Here is an 18,937-nt window from a genome sequence, read left to right on the forward strand (position 1 = left end):
CTCTCCATAGATGTAGTCTGACCCACCGAGTTCCTGCAGCATTTTGTGTGTGACGCTAAAGAGGAAAGGATTTTGTTTACTCATAAATAGATTGTGTTGGTGGTGGTTGAGATAAATGACCCATTCCACATTGTTTTGTTTTATTGACTTATTGAGCTACAATGCGGAATAGGCCCTTTTGGTCCTTTGAACCATGCTGCTTTGCACCCTCCTCCCCCCGATTTGATCCCAGCCTGATCACAGGACAATTTATAATGCCCAATTAACCTCCCAACCGGTACATATTTGGACTGGCGGAGGAAACCAGAGCACCAGGAGGAAATCTACACGGCCTCAGGGAGAATATACAAATTTCAAACTCGGGTTGCTAATAATGTAAAGCATTGTGCTAAACGTGCTACCAGGCAGCCCCATATGGATCTTGCATGTGGGATAAATAAATGAGTTGAATCTGAAGATAAGGGGAACCTGAGATGGTGTGAGTGTGGAATGAGCTGCAGAGGAAGTGGTCAATTTCAGCACTTGAAGGAATTATGGATAGGAAGGGTATGGAGAAGCAGATTCAGGTGCAGGTTGATGGGACTAGGCAGAATAACAGTTCAACACAGATTAGATGAGCCAAAAGGCCTATTTCTGTTCTGTAGTGCTCTATGATTCTATGAAAGGAATTGGAGTCAGGAGATAAGTCACTTGTCACAACTCATTGTGGCCACTGCCTGGCGATCTTATATTACCAAACAACTGTTCGTTATAAGATCATAAGACTATATGGCCATAAGATATAGGAACAGAATTAGGCCATTTGGCCCATCAAGTCTGTTCTGCCATTTCATCATGGCTGATTCAATTTTCCTTTCAACCCCAGTCTCCTCCCCGTATCCCTTCATAGCCTTATCAATCAAGAATCTATCACCCTCTGCCTTAAATATACATGAAGACTTGGCCTCCCTAGCTGCCTGTGGCTGAGAATTACATAGATTCGCCGCTCTTTGGCTAAAGAAATTCCTCCTCATCTCCATTCTAAAAGGACTCCCCTCTATTCTGAGGCTCTGTCCTCTTGTCTTAGACTCTCCTACCAAAGGAATCATCCTCACCACATCCACCCTATCAAGGGCTTTCAGCATTCGATAGGTTTCAATGAGGTCACCTCTCATTCTTCCAAATTCTAGTGAATACAGGCCCAATCATGGTCTTTCCATGACCATGATTGTTCTTGGCAAATTTTTCCACAGCATCGGTTTGCCATTGCCTTCTTCTGGGCAGTGTTTTTAAAAGATGGGTGACCCCAGTCATTATTAATACTCTTCATAGATTGTCTAGCATCAGAGGTCACATAGCCAGGACTTGTGATTTGCACCAGCTGCTCATATGACCATCCACCACCTGCTCCCATGACTTCACATGGCCCTGCTCGGGGGAGCTAAGCAGGTGCTATACCTTGCCCAAGGGTGACCTGCAGGCTAGCGGAGGGAAGGAGTGCCTTACATCTCCTTTGGTACCGACGTATCTCCACCCTGCACACCCAACATTACCACTACAAACTCCTTTCACCAGCACCTGCTCTGCAGACTTCCATGCCTCGATTATAGATTCAAATGTTTTTTGGAGGTACTGCCAAATGTTGTGAGAGCCTTTGCTTTCACAACCCCCTCAGGTACTGGGTTCCTGTTTCCAACCCTCTTGCTTCCCCAGTTCCCCTCTAGCGTTTCCATCCCAACTCAAACCTATGGTTTCCAGTTTTAATTACCACTGTTACTGGGGGAATTTTCAAGTTCAAAGTATGTATAATTTATACAGCCTAGAGATTCATCTGCTTACAGGCAGCCACAAAACAAGAAGCCCGAAAGAATCCAGTTTTTTTATTAAAAAAGATCAACACCCAATGCCAGGGAGAGGGAAAAAAACCCCACAAATAATACAAACAATAAAAGTAAATAGCAGCATTCAGAAATAAAATGAGTCCATAGCCCTGAAGCCTAGAGCAATCAGAGAAGGCTCCCTATCCTCAACCTCAGTTCACACACAGCGGAGCAAATCGTAGCTTGCTACTTATACCCCATCATAATTTCCTATATGTCTATCAAGTCAAGATTCTAGATTCAAATTGTTTAATGCCATTTTCTGTAAATGAGAATATGTAATTGTTACTCTGGATCTGACGCAGCACAAAAAAAAACACACACAAAAGATAAAGAACATAATAATAATAAAAACTCTGTAAGTATACATGCAAAAGAAAGCTTATATACAGGGATTGATCGTACGTCCATAAAATGACTCAAGGCTCTGGAGTGTCCGTTCATAAGATAACTGAGGAGAAATAATACAGTAGTGGTGGAGTTAGTGGACGAAGGTGTTGATCAGCCTTACTGCTTGGGGAAAGTAACTGTTTTTGAGTCTGGTGGTCCTAGTGTGGATGCTACGTGGCCTCCTCTGTGATTGGAGTGGGCCAAACAGTCCACGAGCAGGGTGGGTAGGATCCTTTATGATGTTACTGGCCCTTTCTGTGTATATATCCTTGATGGTGGGTAGGCTGGTGCCGGAGATGTGTTGAGCAGTTTTGACTATTTGTTGTAGAGCTTTCCTGTTTGCTGCAGAGCAGGTTCTGTACTGCTGTACGACAGATGCCGCTCTATGCCTCAAAGTCATCCCTCGACTAACCTCTCCTTCAATGAAAACAAATCCAGCCTATCCACTATCTCCTCATCCTACACTGCTCCACCTCAGGCAAGATCCTGATGAATCTCCAGTCTTGTCAGGCTAGGTCGCTGTCCTCAAGAATCTAAGGTGGGGCTTGAGAAAGACTTAAACAGAGATTAGCTTTATTTGTCACAAGTACGTTGAAAAATACAATGAAAAGTGCTGTTTTTGTCAAATACCAACACTGTCCAATTATGTGCTGGGACAGTCCGCAATAGGCAATGGAGGGAATTGAACCCCATTGATTCTCTCTCCTGAGATGTACCCAAAATATTCAAAGCTTCTCCTCAACAGCTTGTGATTATAAACCAGCTCCAAGACAGTCATCAGAAGGACGTCAGGAGATTAACCCAAGTTATCAGAAGGCTGGTCCATGGAATGGGCTTCAGTGATAGGAGAGCTGAAGAGAATTTCAACGAGGGGAAAAAAGGTTAAATCTTCAGTGCAATTATTTCTAAATGTAGAATATGGTCCAAATAAAACCAAGGCAATTCAATTAAAAATTCGGCTGATTTTCGAGTGTGCTTCAGGAGAGGTAATCTGCTGTGTTTTCCTGCTCTGGCGCCCATATGACTCTAGATGGACTCCACATGATCTAGCCTTACTTTCTCTCGTCCTTGGTGGCAGAGTCAAGGCGGTGTCAGTGCCATGTGGTGTTGATCACATCTGGTTAAAATGCCTGAGCCAAACTTGACTGAAAGCCAAAGCAGATCATAACTGAGGCATGAAGTAATGAATTGTGTGCGCAGGCCGATTGCTTTATTGTCAAAGTTAGACTGACTTGAAGAGCTGTTCTCATTCTGAGAACTACAGATCAACTCAGGCCTTTTGGTCTGTTCCAACCATACTGTTGATTTAAACTAATCACATTTGATTTAAGGTGGTTCCTCTGAAGGCCAGCGACAACCTACCTGCAGTTAACAAAACAATAAATACAACTAAATATTTTATTAATAACATTTTTTCTGTAAAAAATTATGGTAAAGGATCACAACAAACAATGAAGAGGGAAACGAAGTCCAGGACGAGTCCAGGGTTGAAGCATACGGGTGCGAGGTGAAGTTGGGGTGAGGTCGAGGCATATTTGAGGCAAAGCTGGGGTGAGCACGAGGCCAAGTGGTTAAGGAGTTCGTCTAGTTATCTCAGGGTCACTAGTTCGAGCCTCAGCTGTGGCAGTGTGTTTGTGCCCTTGAGCAAGGCACTTAACCACACATTGCTCTGGTGTCTGTGCAAGGAGTGGCGCCCCACACAGACTTCCAATCTGCGCCTTGTAAGGCATGAAAATGCCCGACGCAGGCCTCTCATGGTCTGAGTCAACGTTCCCCTCCCTCCCCCCTCTCCCTGGGGTGAGCGGAGCGGAGCAAAGTCAGCGTGGAGGATAGGCTGACTCGGGGCCTGTCCACCTAAACAAAGAGCGGGGTTTGATTGATCTAAGCGCCAGGCTGATTTGGAAGGGTTGAGTACAGGCTGAGACATGGCAGTGGGGTCCAGGCCCAGAGTGCATCAATGCAACCGGGCTCGTGCCTTCGAGAGAGGAACAATCTGATGTTTGAACAATTTAAATGCCGGGCCAGATGGATTGAAAAGGCAGGTTGTCAGGACCAGAGGCGAGGGTCTGTGACATTTACTGCACTCTTCGTTGCACTGAGGTTGAGGGCGTGGGCCTGCTCCGGCTGTTCCAGGCTTCAAATTCATTCTAAATGCTATTTGCCTACTTTATTGTTTGCACGATTTGCTTTTTTAACACACTCTCTCTCTCTCTCTCTGCGCAGATTGGTATTTGTCGGTCTTGTTTTACATGGGTTTCTTGTTTTGTGGTTGCCTGTAAGGAAAGGAATCTTTAGATTGTATAATGTATACATAATTGATAATAAATGTACGCTGAAATCTGAACATCACATTCCACCCTTGTGCCTAATAAAGTAGTCACTGAGTGGAAATGTTGGCTTGGACCAATAGACCAGCTAACACTTGCTTTATTGAAACCGAAAGTAAAAACTGCTTGGAAATTCCCCTGCCATTGCGAAGGGATGTTTTACACCTATTAGAGAGGACAGGCCAGGAATCAGGATAGGACTCCATCTGGGCAATGGCACCCCGAGTAATACAGCACACACTCGGTTTTGCATTGAGGTAGACTATCTGCTCAAGTCTCTGGGGAGGGATTTAAATCCACAACCTACGGAGCTGAAGGAAACATCTCAGTATAGGAAAAGGAACTCACTGCCCATTAGCTGGTCTTGCCATTGTGATGTTGTCCATGTTAAGGAAGGGAAGGGCAGTGGTGCTTGTGATGGAGTTAGCATGAATTCTGGTGATCACATAATTCCTCTTAAGCAAGGGTTTAGAGCTGGGGTTCCCTACCTTTTTTTTAATGCCATGGACCAATATAATTAAGCAAGGTTGATGTAGCGAGTCCTGTCAGAGTCATTTCTGTATCATTACGGCCAAATATCTTTCCGATGAGTGAGCGGTTTAAAATTACTCTCAGAGTGGATTAGTTCATTGTTAGATAAGTGGTCCGCAGGAAAATTCTCCATCTATTCCAGTGTTAAAGACCCAACTACCCCATTCTCCTGTTTCTTAGCCAACCAGTTTTCCTGAGGGCCAAGCTCTGGGACTGGGCAACTTCGGAAGGAAGGTGGGAGGAGCAGCTCAGTAGAAGATGGAGCTGAGAGGAAGGAACCTTCACTCGGGTTTGAAATAGTGCAGAGCGTGTCTTTGAAGGGCCACACTTCAGGACGATATGGCGTCAGTGTCATGTGGCATGAATCAAATCTAGTTAAACTTGTGGAACAAATGTGCCGAACTTGATAGAAAGCCAATGCAGATCATAACTGAGGCATGAGGTAATGAGACCGATTGAACTGTGTGTGCAAGCTGAGTGTTGTGGTCTAGTTAATTCTGCTTTAGGAGAAATACTGTTACCTTTAATCAGGCCTTGAGAGCTAAAGACTGACGCTGCTGAAATATGATGGCTCCCACTGCACACAATGAGTGGCCACTTTATTAGGCACATCTGTACACTTGGTCGTTAATGTAAATATCTAATTGGCCAATCATGTGGCAGCAACACAATGCATAAAAGCATGCAGGCATGGTCACGAGGCTCCTTTGTTGTTCAGACCAAACATCAGCATGGGGAAGAAGTGACTTTGACTGTGGAATGAATATTGCTGCCAGACGGGGCTGTTTGAGTATCTCAAAAACTGCCGATCTCCTGGGATTTCCACGCTCAACAATCTGTAAAGTTCACAGAGAAAGGTGTGAAAGAAACAAAAATAATCCAGTGAGCGGCAGTTCTGTGGCAGAAACGCCTTGTTAATGAGAGAAGTCAGAGGAGAGGGGCCAGACTGGTTCAAGCTGACAGGAAGGCGACAGTAACTCAAACAACCACGCCATTAGACCAGTACTGTGCAGAAGAGCAAATCTGTGCACACAACATGTCGAACTTTGAGGTGGGGCTATAGCAGCAAAAGACCATGAATTTGTACATAATTTGTTCATTCATCTGTTGTTTGCAAGGACTGTTTAAAAGAGGAACATCGAATGCCTTGTGTAACTGTAAGGCTAGAACATTATAGTACAGGCCCTTGGGCCAACAATGTTGTGCCAACCTTTTAACCTTATTTAAGATCAATCTAACCCTTCCCTCCTACATAGCCCTCCATTTTTCTATCATCCGTGTGTCGTCTTAAACGTCTCTAACGTATCTGCTGCTACCACTATCCCTGGCACCCACCACCCTCTGCATTAAAAAAAACCTTTCCTCCAATCACAGTAAAATGATTCTCCCTTATACTAGCTGTGGGATGGGTGTTTTGTCCCTGAAGAGCAGATGGATGAGAGATGGTTTTATAAAGGAGCATAGATAAAGAGAACGGCCACAGTCTTTTTTCCAGTGCAGGGTTGTCTAAAACAAGATGACATTTGTTTAGGGTGAGAGGGCAAAGGATTAAAGGAGATGACTTTTTCATGCAGAAGGAGGTGGGAATATGGAGCAAGTTGCCGGAGGAAAGGTAGAGACAGTTACAGTTACGATGTTTGAGAGACACTGTACAGTTATATGGATAGGAATGGTTTAGAGGGATATGAGCCAAATGTGACTAGTTCAAAGTAAAATTTATTATTAGAGTATATACATGTCTCCCCATACAACCCCGAGGTTTTATTTCTGCAGGCATACTTAGCAAAGGTAAGCAGGAAAAAGATATGTACCTTGAAAATAAATTTACTTTGAACTTTAAACAAGTTGGCCAGCATAGATGAGTTGGGCTGAATGGCCTGTCTCTCAGCTGCAAAACTCAATGACTCTGAGAAAGACTGAGTAAACTGGATCTGCAACAATGGGTTTAGTTGACAGAAACCATCCCCCTGTGGGAGAAGTGCAGATCGTATCGGCCTGAACAGTAAAGATGGAGCTGGGTTGCTTAGAGTGATGATGGGAAGATCTCCTTCACATAAACATCAGCGGAAACGTGGAATTCTATCCGAAAGAAGCTTTTGAGCAAGGACTCAGCTGAAGGTTTCAAAACTGAAAATGACAATATTCTACTAGAGATGGTCAAATGTTAGGGAATCAAGCTATGGAGATGAAGTTATAGTATCTGTTGTGGTGGAAGAGATTCAAAAGGCTAAATACCTGACACTTATTTGTATAAGATCATGAGGACCCAGAAGGAAAATGAGACCATATAAGCATGTAGTTCCCTATATTGATACTCAGGAGGCAACCTTTCGACATTAATCTTGGAACAGTACCGTATGGTGGCATCTTTAGCATAGCAGTTACCGTAGTGCTTTACAGTGTCAGCATTTGTCAGGGTTCAATTCCACTGCTGTCTGGAAGGAGTTTGCACGTTCTCCCTGTGGCCACATGGTTTCCTCTGGGCATTCCACTATTCTCCCACATTTCAAAGACATGCGGATTAGGGTCAGTAAATTGTGACCACGCCACGTTGGCACTGGAAGCCTAATATTACTTGCGGGCGGCCCCCACACATCCGCGGATTGTGTTGGTTGTTGACACAAACAACGCATTTCACTGTATGTTTTGATATTTCGATGTACATGTGATAATTAAAACTAATATTTATTTATTTCGCAAAGGTGCTTAAAGTTACAGCAACAGGCCGTCGATGTATTTGTAGCCTTAGTAAGTCTGACTGATACCGATGCAGTGTTTCAACCCAAAACATAAACCATCCTCTCCTCCCACAGCTGGCTGGCCCACTGAGTTCCACCTGCAGCTTTTATTTTGGTTCAGGCTCCAGCTTTTCCAGTCTCTTCAATCGCCTTGTTCTCCTTTACACTCGTGTGCTAAAGAATGACAATAAGCAATCTTGAATCAGTGTCTCCGAGACTGACACGATGACTTTCCAAGAGGCAGAGCCACAAGATTAGACTGACTCTGAAAACAAACCTGCCCATTTGCAGGGGCTCCAGCTCTGGTAACAGGAAGAGAAGAGAGTCTGTTCCTCGATCTTCATATTCTCATATTTTGTGACAACGTAGGAGGCCATTCAGGTCATCCAGCCCATGCCGGCACTCACGTTAATTAAGTTATGGCTGACCAAAACAAAAGCTTTTGACTCCATCAACAAAAGCTTTTGCCATCTGATTCAGATTCAGATTTATTTATTACATGGATATTTATGTGGGAGGAGAAGATGGCGGCACGACGGCAGCGCGTGCGGCCTCTCAGGTGATGAATATCTTTATCTATCAAGTAGGGGACCATGCACAATTCTGATTTGATGGAGACGAACGTGAGAATACAGAGGAACATCTTGAAAACTTCCGAAATGCTATCTTCGCTGCCGCTGCTACTGTGTGGTAACTGGAATCTCTGGAGCAGAAGGCCCAAATCCTTTGCTTTGCTTGTTTCAGCGGCTGGGGCGAGGTCGAAGGCTCTCGGCAGAGGATGGCGCTCAGGAGGCTGTATCGGAGGGGCTGGTCGGAGGCTCAAAGTTTTCGGATAGACAGGCTCAGTGTCGGCTGTGGTCGGCTGCTTCCAAGGCATCGGCAAGTTGACGGTGCCTGGAGGTTTATGGCAGGGAGTTTCTCCCTTTTGCCGCCTGCTATCGGGACCCGGGGACTTTTGAGACTTTTTTTACTGTACCCATGGTTTGTTCTTCATCAAATTATGGTATTGCTTTGCACTGCTGTAACTGTGTGTTATAATTATGTGATTCTGTCAGTGTTAGTCTTTGGTTTGTCCTATTTTCTGTGATATCACTCCAGAGAAACATTGTATCATTTCTTAACGCATGTATGCATTTCTAAATGACAATAAAAGAGGGCTGAGTGTTCTCATAATCTAAAAAAAATCTAAGTAGGGTGCCATGCACAATCCTGATTTGATGGAGACAGATGTGAGAGCACGGAGGAACATCTGGTGAAACTTCTGAAATGCCTGCTTCGCTGCTGCTGCTACTGTGTGGTCCAGAATCTCCGGAGGGGAAGGCCCCGAGTCCTCGGCTTTGCTTGTTTCTCGGCGGCCGGGGCGGGGTCGAAGTGCTCGGCAGAGGATAGCACTCAGAGAGGCTGTGTCGGAGGGGCTGGTCGGAGGCTCGAAGTTTTTGGACGACTCAGAGTCCGCTGCAGTCGGGTGCTTCCAATGGTGCTGCATGGGCAAGTTTGCGGCGCTTGGAGGTTCATGGCAGGGAGAGTTCCTCCCTTCTGCCGCCTGCGTGAGATGATGAGTCGATCGGGACTTTGAGACTTTTTTTTACTGTGCCCATGGTCTGCTCTTTACCAAATTATGGTATTGCTTTGCACTGTTGTAACTATATGTTATAATTATGTGGCTTTGTCAGTTTTAGTCTCGGTTTGTCCTGTGTTTTCTTGTGATATCATTCTGGAGGAATATTGTATCATTTCTTAATGCATGCGTTTCTAAATGACAATAAACGAGGACTGAGTGTCCTCCTAATCTAATCTAATATCAAAGCATATAGTGGAGTACACCATTTGCAATGACAATCCAGGGATGTGTCTGGAGGGCAGCACAATTGTCACCACTCATTGCAGCACCAGCATAACATGCCCACAGTGCTTAGCAGAACAGCACAAAACACAGCAATCGAGAAAGTAACCACAGTCTAGCAGGCTCTTGAACCTACCTGAATGCTCCAAAGCTACCTTGCATTATATTTCTTTTTTTATCTCTCAACTAGTGCCATTATGTTAATTTTGTTATGCAAGTTATGCACAACTTCTGTTATGTTAATGTTATGTTAAGTTTATGTTAATTTATGTTGGTCATGCTTGCAATATACTGCACTGAGGCTGCAAAAAGCTCATTTGCATTGGATTGATGCCCTGCTAATGTTATCCACGACAATAAATTCCAACACGAACGCCATCAGACACTTTAGGCAGTGAAATCCAGGGTGCACTTTGTCACTGAAGAAGTCCACCAGTGTTCTCCGAACCTCCCAGCTCCACCGTGTGTTTATGTGAGAAGCCTTGACAATGGGCAATAGTTACTTGATGGTAGCTGCCATGAGCCAGAAAAAGGAACCGTGCTCTGGGATCATGAGGGATATGTGTCCATAAGACTGTTGGTCTTGTTTCTGGGGTACAAGTCAGAGGCCAGCCTCCCTGAATCTCTACCTTAGCCAAAGTAAGGAAATGTAAAGAGAGTTTGCACTTCATTTTATAGTCAATTGAAAGTCTGCAGATGCTGGAAATACAAAGCAACACATACAAAATGCTGGAGGAACTCATTAGGTCAGACAGTATCTATGGAAGTAAATAAAGAGTCAACATTTTGGGCCAAGACCTTTCTTCAGGACTGAGAGGGAAAGAAGGCTGAGCAAAAAGGTTGTGGGAAGGGGAAAGAAGCTAGCTGGAAGGTGATAGGTGAAGCCAGGTGGGTGGGAAAGCTCAAGGGCTGGAGAAGAAAGATTCAGATAGGAGAGGAGAGTGGACTATAGGAGAAAGGGTAGGAGGAGAAGACTCAAGAAAGTAATAGACAAGGGAGAAGAAATAAAGGGTCAGAGTGGGGAATAGAGGAAATGGTGGAGAGGGGTGGGAATTTATTTGCCAGATGGAGAAATCAATATTCATGCCATCAAGTTGGAGCGTAGCTAGACAGAATATAAGATGTTGCTCCTCCACCCCTCCACCCTGAGGGTGGCCTCATCTTGGCACAAGAGAAGGTCATGGATTGACACGTCAGAATGGAAATGGGAAAGGGAATTGAAATGTTTGGCCATCGGGTCGCCCAGGATGTGGGGAATGGTGCAGCAGTGCTCCACAAGTGGTACTCCAATTTATGACGGGTTCACCAATGTAGAGTTTATAGACCCTTGGCAATTCTGTGGAACAGAACGAGGCAGTTTATTCCATCAAGTCTAAGTCACCTCCAGGTAGTGTAATCCTTTCAAACCAGAAATGTGACAAAGGGACACATTATTTTGACCTCGTAATTCCTGATAGAAAGTGCAGACGGGGGCTGATTTAGTGGAATATTGGATTTGGACAAAGAACAACATTCTCTCCTTCTCATTGTTTATTCACTTATTCACTATTCCTAATTACCCCCAAACTTCCTGGATCACCAGGTCATTTCCAAGGCAGCTACTTTCAATGGGTCTGGAGCCACTTACTGACGCCCTCTGTAAGGAGTTTGTGTGTTCCTCCCGTCACTGCGTGGGTTTCCTCCAGGTGCTCCAGTTTCCAAAGACGTACTGGTTAGGGTCAGCGAGTTGTGGGCATGCTCTGTTGGTGCTGGAAACATGGCGACACTTGCAGGCTGCTCCCAGCACATCTTTGGACTGTGTTCGTCATTGACACAAGTGACGCCTTCCGCTCTGTGTTTCAATGTACATTTGACAAGTAAAGCTAATCTCTTTTTACCTGGGCCAGACAGGATAGTGACTTTAATCATCTGAAGAATTGCCCTAACAACTCACCAGTTACACCTTCACAATTGCTACTGCCATCGCTTTGACTTCAGTTTCATTTAAATTTCAACTCCACAGGGTGGGATTTGAACTCTTATCTCAATGATCTAGACTCCTCGAGCAGTACTTAACAACTATGCTACCATAATGCAACAGCTTGTTCAAATTACAGTACCAGAACAGGAATTGTGGGATGAATAGCCTTCTGTATTATAAGATTTAATGATTAATTTACCCTCAAGATGGTTTCTTTCAAGGTAGTTCATGCCAGTCCATGTGACAGTTCAGATTGCTGTATTTAGCAATTATCTCTCTTGTAATGAAACAGTTGACGCAGTGTCTGAAGTTGCTTTCCCATAGGTCAAACAAATCTGTTTGCTGCCCATGCACTGAAACACTTTGAAGGGGAGTAACTTGTTGTGCAGTCATTGGACAGGTAGAAGACAATGTGATATGTCCTCAGGTACCTACTACATACAGTAATTTTCCAAATTATTGCATGCAGTTCTGGTCGCTATAGCACAGGAAGGAATGTATGCTTTTATGGATTGAGTTGCATGATTAGTTGATTAGATATTTATTTGTATTAACAAGCCGGTCTACCTAGTAGTGTGGCCACAGAATGTAGAATGTGCTGCTTTATCCTCATTCCTTTCAGAGCCACTTGACCTCTTACACGTGGGAAGATGTTGGAGTCCTTTATTAAGGATGCGGTTTCGAGACACTTGCAGGCACATGGTAAAATATCCCCTTATGGTTTCCTTAAGGGGATATCTTGCCTGACAAATCTGTTGGATTTCTTTGAAGAAATAACAGGCAAAATAGACAAAGAGGAGTCAGTAGATTTTGTTTATATGGATTTTCAGAAGCCCTTGGTTAGGCCGCTGGACATAATGCCGCTTAACAAGATAAGAAAGCATGGTATTACAGGAAAGATATTAGCATGGATAAAATATTGGCTGACTAGCACGAGGCAAAGAGTGGAAATAAAGGCGGCCTATTCTGGTTGGCTGCCGGTGACTAGTAGTGTTCCACGGGTGTTTGTATTGGAACCGCTTCATTTCACATTATACTAAATGTCAGTGATTTGTATACAGTATCAGAATTGATGGCTTTGTGGCCAAGTTTGTGGATGATACAAAGATAGGTGGAGGGGCAGGTAGTGTTGAGGAAGCAGAGATTCTGCAGAAGAACTTTGACAGATTGGGAGAAGGAGAAAAGAACTGGCAGATGGAATATAGTGTAGGGAAGTGGATGGTCATGCACTCTGGTAGAAGATATAAAGGCATAGATTATTTTCTAAATCGGGGGAATATTCGAAAATCAGAGGTGAAAAGGGACTTGAGAGCCCTTGTGCAGGGTTCTTTAAAGGTTAACTTGCAGGTTGAATTGATGACAAAGGAAGGGAAATGCAATGTTAGCATTCATTTCGAGAATATAAAAGCAAGGATATAATTCTAAGGCATTATAAGGCACTGGTCAAACTGCACTTGGATTATTATAGTTATCTAAGAAAAAATGTGCTGGCATCGGAGAGGGTCTGGAGAAAGTTCACAAGAATGATTCCAGGAAAGAAAGAGTTAATGTTTGAACACTGTTTGATGGCTCTGGGTCTGTACTTGCAGGAGCTTAGAAGAATGAGGGGGGTGGGAATCTCACTGAAACATATTGAACATTAAAAGGCCTAGACAGAGTGGATGTGGAGAGGATGCTTCCTATAATGGAGGAGTTTAGGACCAGAGGCCACAACCTCAGAATAGTCAGATGTCCATTTATAACAAAGATGAGGAGGAATTTGATGAGTCGGAGGGTGGTGAATCTGTGGAATTCCTTGCCACAGACAGCTGTGGAGGCCAAGTCATTGGGTATATTTAAAGTGGAGGTTGATAGGTTCTTGATTACTAAGAGTGTGAAAGGCTGTAAGGAGAATGGGGTTAAGAGGGATAATAATTCAGTCATGACGGAGTGGTGGAGCAGGCTCAATGGGCTGAATGCCTAACTTTTGGTCCCATGTTTTATGGTCTTATGATCTACATCATTAACAATTATTCTGCATCCTTCATTGACCCTAAACTGGGAAAAATAAGAAGCAGCCTTATTGGTGGTCTGGAAGCACAGTACAGGCCAGACAGGGTAAAGATGGTAGGTGTTCGTCTTCAAAGGGCATTGAAACCAGATGGATCTTTACAACAATCCAGTAATCTAATGGTTACTGCTGTAGATTTATTTCATTACTTTAATTTAAATTCATCATCTCCAAGGTGGGATTTGCACCCAAGTCTCCATATCAACTGTCCAGGCCCTGTCAACTACTCTGCTACCATCACCATAGTGTGAAATTAAGCCATTTTATTGCCCTCAACCCACTTGGCTTCATTTATCACCTGCCAGCTTGCACTCCTCCCCCTGCTTCTACCTTCTTGTTCTGGCTCCAGCCCCCTTCCTTTCCAGCCCTGAGGAAGGTCCTCAGTCCAAAATGGCGGCCATTTTTGATGTTCTCAATATTTATTGTTTATTTATTTTTATTATTTCTTTCTTTTTGTATTTACAGTTTGTTGTCTTGTGCGTCTTGGTTGAATGCCCAAGCTGATGCGGTCTTTCATTGATCCTATTATGATTATTGGATTTATTGACCTTGCCCACAAGGAAATGAATCTCAGGGTTGTACTTGGTGACGTATATGTACTTCAGTAATAAATTTACTTTGAACTTTGTTTATTCCCCTCATAGATGCTGTCTGACTTGCTGAATTCCCCCAGCATTTTTTGTAGGTTGCTCAGGATTTCCAACACCTGCAGAATCCCTTTTGTTTAAAACTTACATAATTCAGACCCCACACTCTCACTGTGGGCAACCCCTCACACAGGAAAACTGCAAATGCATCTCTCCCAAGGCGTTAGCAGTCATATGCCTTTAATAGCGTCATACTTAATAATAGCTTCACAACAATAGTCACAGAATGAGCAAGTTGAAGGTCACCACACAACAGTATTTAAGGGCTCGGGCTGGATTTCTACACTTGGTGGGCTGAGATCATTTGAACTTGTGTGACAACGTATAAGGAGTAACAATGGTTCTGGAAAAGCACAGAGACACTGCAGTCAGAGAAGGGATTTCATACCAACACTACTCTTCCTAGAACTGGCAAAATATTTCACTAGCTCTGTTATCATAAACTTCTTCAGAGAGAGGAATATAACAGCCTGAATGTTTATTTAAGGCAGCACATGATTCAAGAGATATTGAGGCCTTGGTTAAGTAAAAGAAGGAAGTGCTTAATAGCTATCAGCAGGAAGGAGAACTAAGGTTGTTCTGTTTAAGAAAGGCTCTAAGAATAACCCAGGTGAGCCTGACATCAGTCATGGAAAAGTTATTGAAAGGTATTCTAAGGGACTGGATATATAACTATCTGGATAGATAGAGAGTGATTTGATTTAGTCAACATGGCTTTGTGGGTGGTAGGCTGTGTCTAATGAATCTTATAGAGTTTTTCAAGAAAGTTACTGGAAAAGTTGATGAAGGCAAGGCAGTGGATGTTGCCTACATGGACTTTAGCAGGACCTTTGACAAGGTCCCACATAGGAGGTTGGTCAAGAAGTTTCAGTTGCTTGGTATTCAAGATGAGGTAATAGATTGGATTAGACATTAGCTTTTGTGGAAAAAAGCCAGAGAATGGTTGTAGATGGTTGCCTCTCTGACTGGAGGTTTGTGGCTATTGCTGTGCCACTGGGCCATTGCTGTTTGTCATCTATATCAATGATCTGGATGATTATGTGGTAAACTGGATCATCAGATTTGTGAACACCAAGGTCGGGGGCACAGTAGACATAAAGACCATCAAAGCTTACAGCACGATCTGGACCAGCTGGAAAAATGGGCTGAAAAATAGCAGAGGAAATTTAATGTGTGCGATGTTGCATTCTGAGGACAAACTATGGTTGGTCTTACACAATGAGTGGTAGGGCACTGAGGAATATGGTCGAACCGTGGAATCTGGGAATGCCATAAGATGCTAAGACATAGAAGCAGAATAAGGCTATTCAGCCCATCAAGTCTGTTCCACCATTCCATCCTGGCTGATTTACTATCCCTCTCAACCCCATTGTCCTACCTGCTCCCCATAACCTTTGATACACCGACTAATCAAGAACATGTCAACAAACAAAAAAAAATCTGAAGATTCTGGAAGTCCAAATCAACACACAAAAATGCTGCAGGAACTCAGCAGGCCAGGCAACATCTATGGAAAAAAGCAAACAGTCGATGTTTCAGGCCGAGACCCTTCATCAGGACTGGAGCGGAAGGGGAGAATTCAAGAACCTATCATCTTCCGCTTTAAATGTACTCAATGACTTGGCCTTCACAGCCATCCTTGTCAATAAATTCCACAGATTCACCACCCGCTGACTGAAGAAATTCCTCTTCAACTCTGTTCGAAATGGATGTCCCTCTATTTTGAGGCTCAGATCTCTGGTTTTAGACTCCCCCACTGTAGGAAATATCCTCTCCACCATGTCGACTCTATCTCAGCCTTTCAATAATCAAACATTCCCCACACATTAACACTCTGAACGAAATAAAATAAACTTGGTTTTGCAGTTGCTGGTCTCCCTCATTAAAATGTTAGATGTTGTTTACAAGCTTTTACTTTTCACCAGGATAACACTCCCATTAACTCATTCCTGGCACTGCTTCCTGTATTTTGTGCATCCTTCCTTATGCCAAATTTAAGAATAACTTTGAGACATAGAAGCTTTGCTGTTGGTAACTTAGTACAAATGAATGGAATGTTCTGTTGAAATTCAGCAGGATAAGAAGATGGCAACACACGTCAAAGTTGCTGGTGAACGCAGCAGGCCAGGCAGCATCTCTAGGAAGAGGTACAGTCGACATTTTGGGCCGAGACCCTTCATCAGGACTAACTGAAGGAAGAGCTAGTAAGAGATTTGAAAGTGGGAGGGGGAGGGGGAGATCCAAAATGATAGGAGAAGACAGGAGGAGGAGGGATGGAGCCAAGAGCTGGACAGTTGTGTCATGGTCCGGATCGGGGTTCCTTTAAATTTACTTTGTTTATGTTATGATCCGGACCGTTGACTCCTTGTTTCCCTTTGATTCCCCTGTTTTCCCATGTCCCTTGGGCTTGGTGATTGGAGGCAACTTACTCTTGGCTGAACCGGCAGTTTATAGTCTCCGGCTTTCAGCTGTTCGGCGCGAGAGCGTTAATAAGGTCACTGAAGGTACTGCGAACCAATGTCATCTGGCCGGAGCTAGCCTAGTCTCCTCCCGAAGCAAATGCCAGCAAGCCGCCTTCCCTTGTTAGTACGGGTCAGTCAAAGTTAACCCGGTGGGGTGAGTCAAGAGCTCGCCGCGGCTTGGAGGGTACTTGAGCCCAGTTATAGTTCTGTCCTTCGTTGTGTGGTGTCCATATCCATGTCGTGTGTCTAAAAGGGGTCCTGGCCCTATACCCTGAAAGGGTCCTGACCCTGTGTCAAAAACAGTCCCGACTCTGTCCTGTGTCTAAGGAGGATTCCCGGCTCTATGTTTTATGTCCTGTCTCTCACTCTGTCCCGTGAATAAGAAGAGTTCCTGGCTCCGGAGGCTCCAATTCTCAAGTCCTGGCTCCGGAGGTTCCAAGTCTCAAGTCCTGGCCCCGGCAGCTCCAAGTCTCAAGTCCTAGCCCAGACCCTTAGTCCCAGCTTAGTCCAAGGTCTGAGTCCTTGCCCAGGACGCTATTCCTGCTTTTGCTTTACTCTCCTTGTAACGAGCAATAAACTCAATTTAGTTTATCTCACATAGTGTTTTTGTGTCTTGCATTTGGGTCCACTCCCAGCACCCCCAAGTGACAAGTTGATTGGCAAGAGGGATATGAGGCTGGAGAAGGGAGAGGATCATGGGACGGGAGGCCTAGGGAGAAAGAAAGGGGGAGGGGGGAAGCCCAGAGGATGGGCAAGGAGTATAGTGAGAGGGACAGAGGAGAAAAAGGAGAGAGAGAAAAAGAAAAAAATATTAATAATAATAATAATAATAATAATAATAATTAATAAATAAATAAATAAATAACAGAAGGGGTACGAGGGGGAGGTGGGGCATTAGCGGAAGTTTGAGAAGTCAATGTTCATGCCATCAGGTTGGAGGCTACCCAGACGGAATATGATGTGTTGTTCCTCCAATCTGAGTGTGGCTTCATCTTTACAGTAGAGGAGGTCGTGTTTAGACATGTCAGAATGGGAATGGGACGTGGAATTAAAATGTGTTGCCACTGGGAGATCCTGCTTTCTCTGGCGGACAGAGCGTAGGTGTTCAGCGAAATGGTCTCCCAGCCCGCATTGGGTCTCGCCAATATATAGAAGGCCACATCGGGAGCACCGGACGCAGTATATCACCCCAGTCGACTCACAGGTAAAGTGTTGCCTCACTTGGAAGGACTGTCTGGGGCCATGAATGGTGGTGAGGGAGGAAGTGTAAGGATGCACCTTGATGTTGGGAAGGTCCATTTAGTTCACTGGAGTATTCTCTGATTAATCCTTCTATTGCTCCCTTTATGATCTCATCTTTCCACTTGGTTTTCTCAGCCACAACAGCATCTGGTGAATCTTCAGCTTTTGTATTTTCATTGACTCCTTTCTTTTTGGCCTTCCAATCATCCAGCTGGGCTTTGGTCTTTGCATTTACTTTTACAAGCAGTTTTTTTGTCTCCCATTTGAACTTCATGCAATAATCATAATAAGATATAGGAGCAGAATTAGGCCGTTTGGCCAATCAAGTCTTCTCTGCCATTTCATCATGGCTGATCCAATTTTTCAGCCCCAATCTCCTGCTTTCTCCCCATATCCCTTCATGCCCTGACCAATCAAGAATTTATCAACCTCTACCTTAAATATACATAAAGACTTGACCTCCACAGCTGCCTGTGGCAAAGAATTCCATAGATTTACAACTCTCTGGCTAAAGAAATTCCTCCTCACCTCCATTATAAAAGGACACTCCTCTATTCTGAGGCTGTGTCCTCTAGTCTTAGACTCTCCCACCATGGAAAACATCCTCTTCACACCCACTCTATCAAGGCCTTTCACAAGTTGGTAGGTTTCAATGGAGTCATCCCTCATTCTTCTGAATTCTAGTGAATACAGGCCAAGAGCCATCTAACACTCATCATCTGTCAAGGCATTCAATACAGGAATCATTTTCATGAACCTCCTTTGAATTCTCTCCAGTTTCAGCATATCCTTTCTAAGATAAGGACACCAAAAATGCTCACAATACTCCAAGATAGACCTCACTAGTCCTTCGTCAGGACTAACTGAAAGTAAGAGATTTGAAAGTAG

At 44.1% G+C, this 18,937-nt stretch overlaps 1 protein-coding gene across 2 annotated transcripts in view; it reads left to right on the forward strand.

Annotated features, from left to right (window-relative positions):
- The window catches only part of sema3b (sema domain, immunoglobulin domain (Ig), short basic domain, secreted, (semaphorin) 3B), a 439,432-nt gene that overhangs the window by 32,752 nt on the left and 387,743 nt on the right, over window positions 1-18,937 (forward strand). Inside the window, exon 1 of one of the 2 annotated variants that reach the window (XM_063068203.1) lies at window positions 16,469-16,492. The exons of the other annotated variant lie outside the window; for it this stretch is intronic. The gene's annotated coding sequence lies outside the window, so the exon portion shown is untranslated. Of the gene's footprint in view, window positions 1-16,468; window positions 16,493-18,937 lie in introns of those variants that run through there. 2 annotated transcript variants of the gene reach the window in all.

The sequence above is a fragment of the Mobula hypostoma genome, chromosome 15 (assembly GCF_963921235.1).
Source record: "Mobula hypostoma chromosome 15, sMobHyp1.1, whole genome shotgun sequence".
Classification (NCBI taxonomy): Eukaryota; Metazoa; Chordata; class Chondrichthyes; order Myliobatiformes; family Myliobatidae; genus Mobula; species Mobula hypostoma.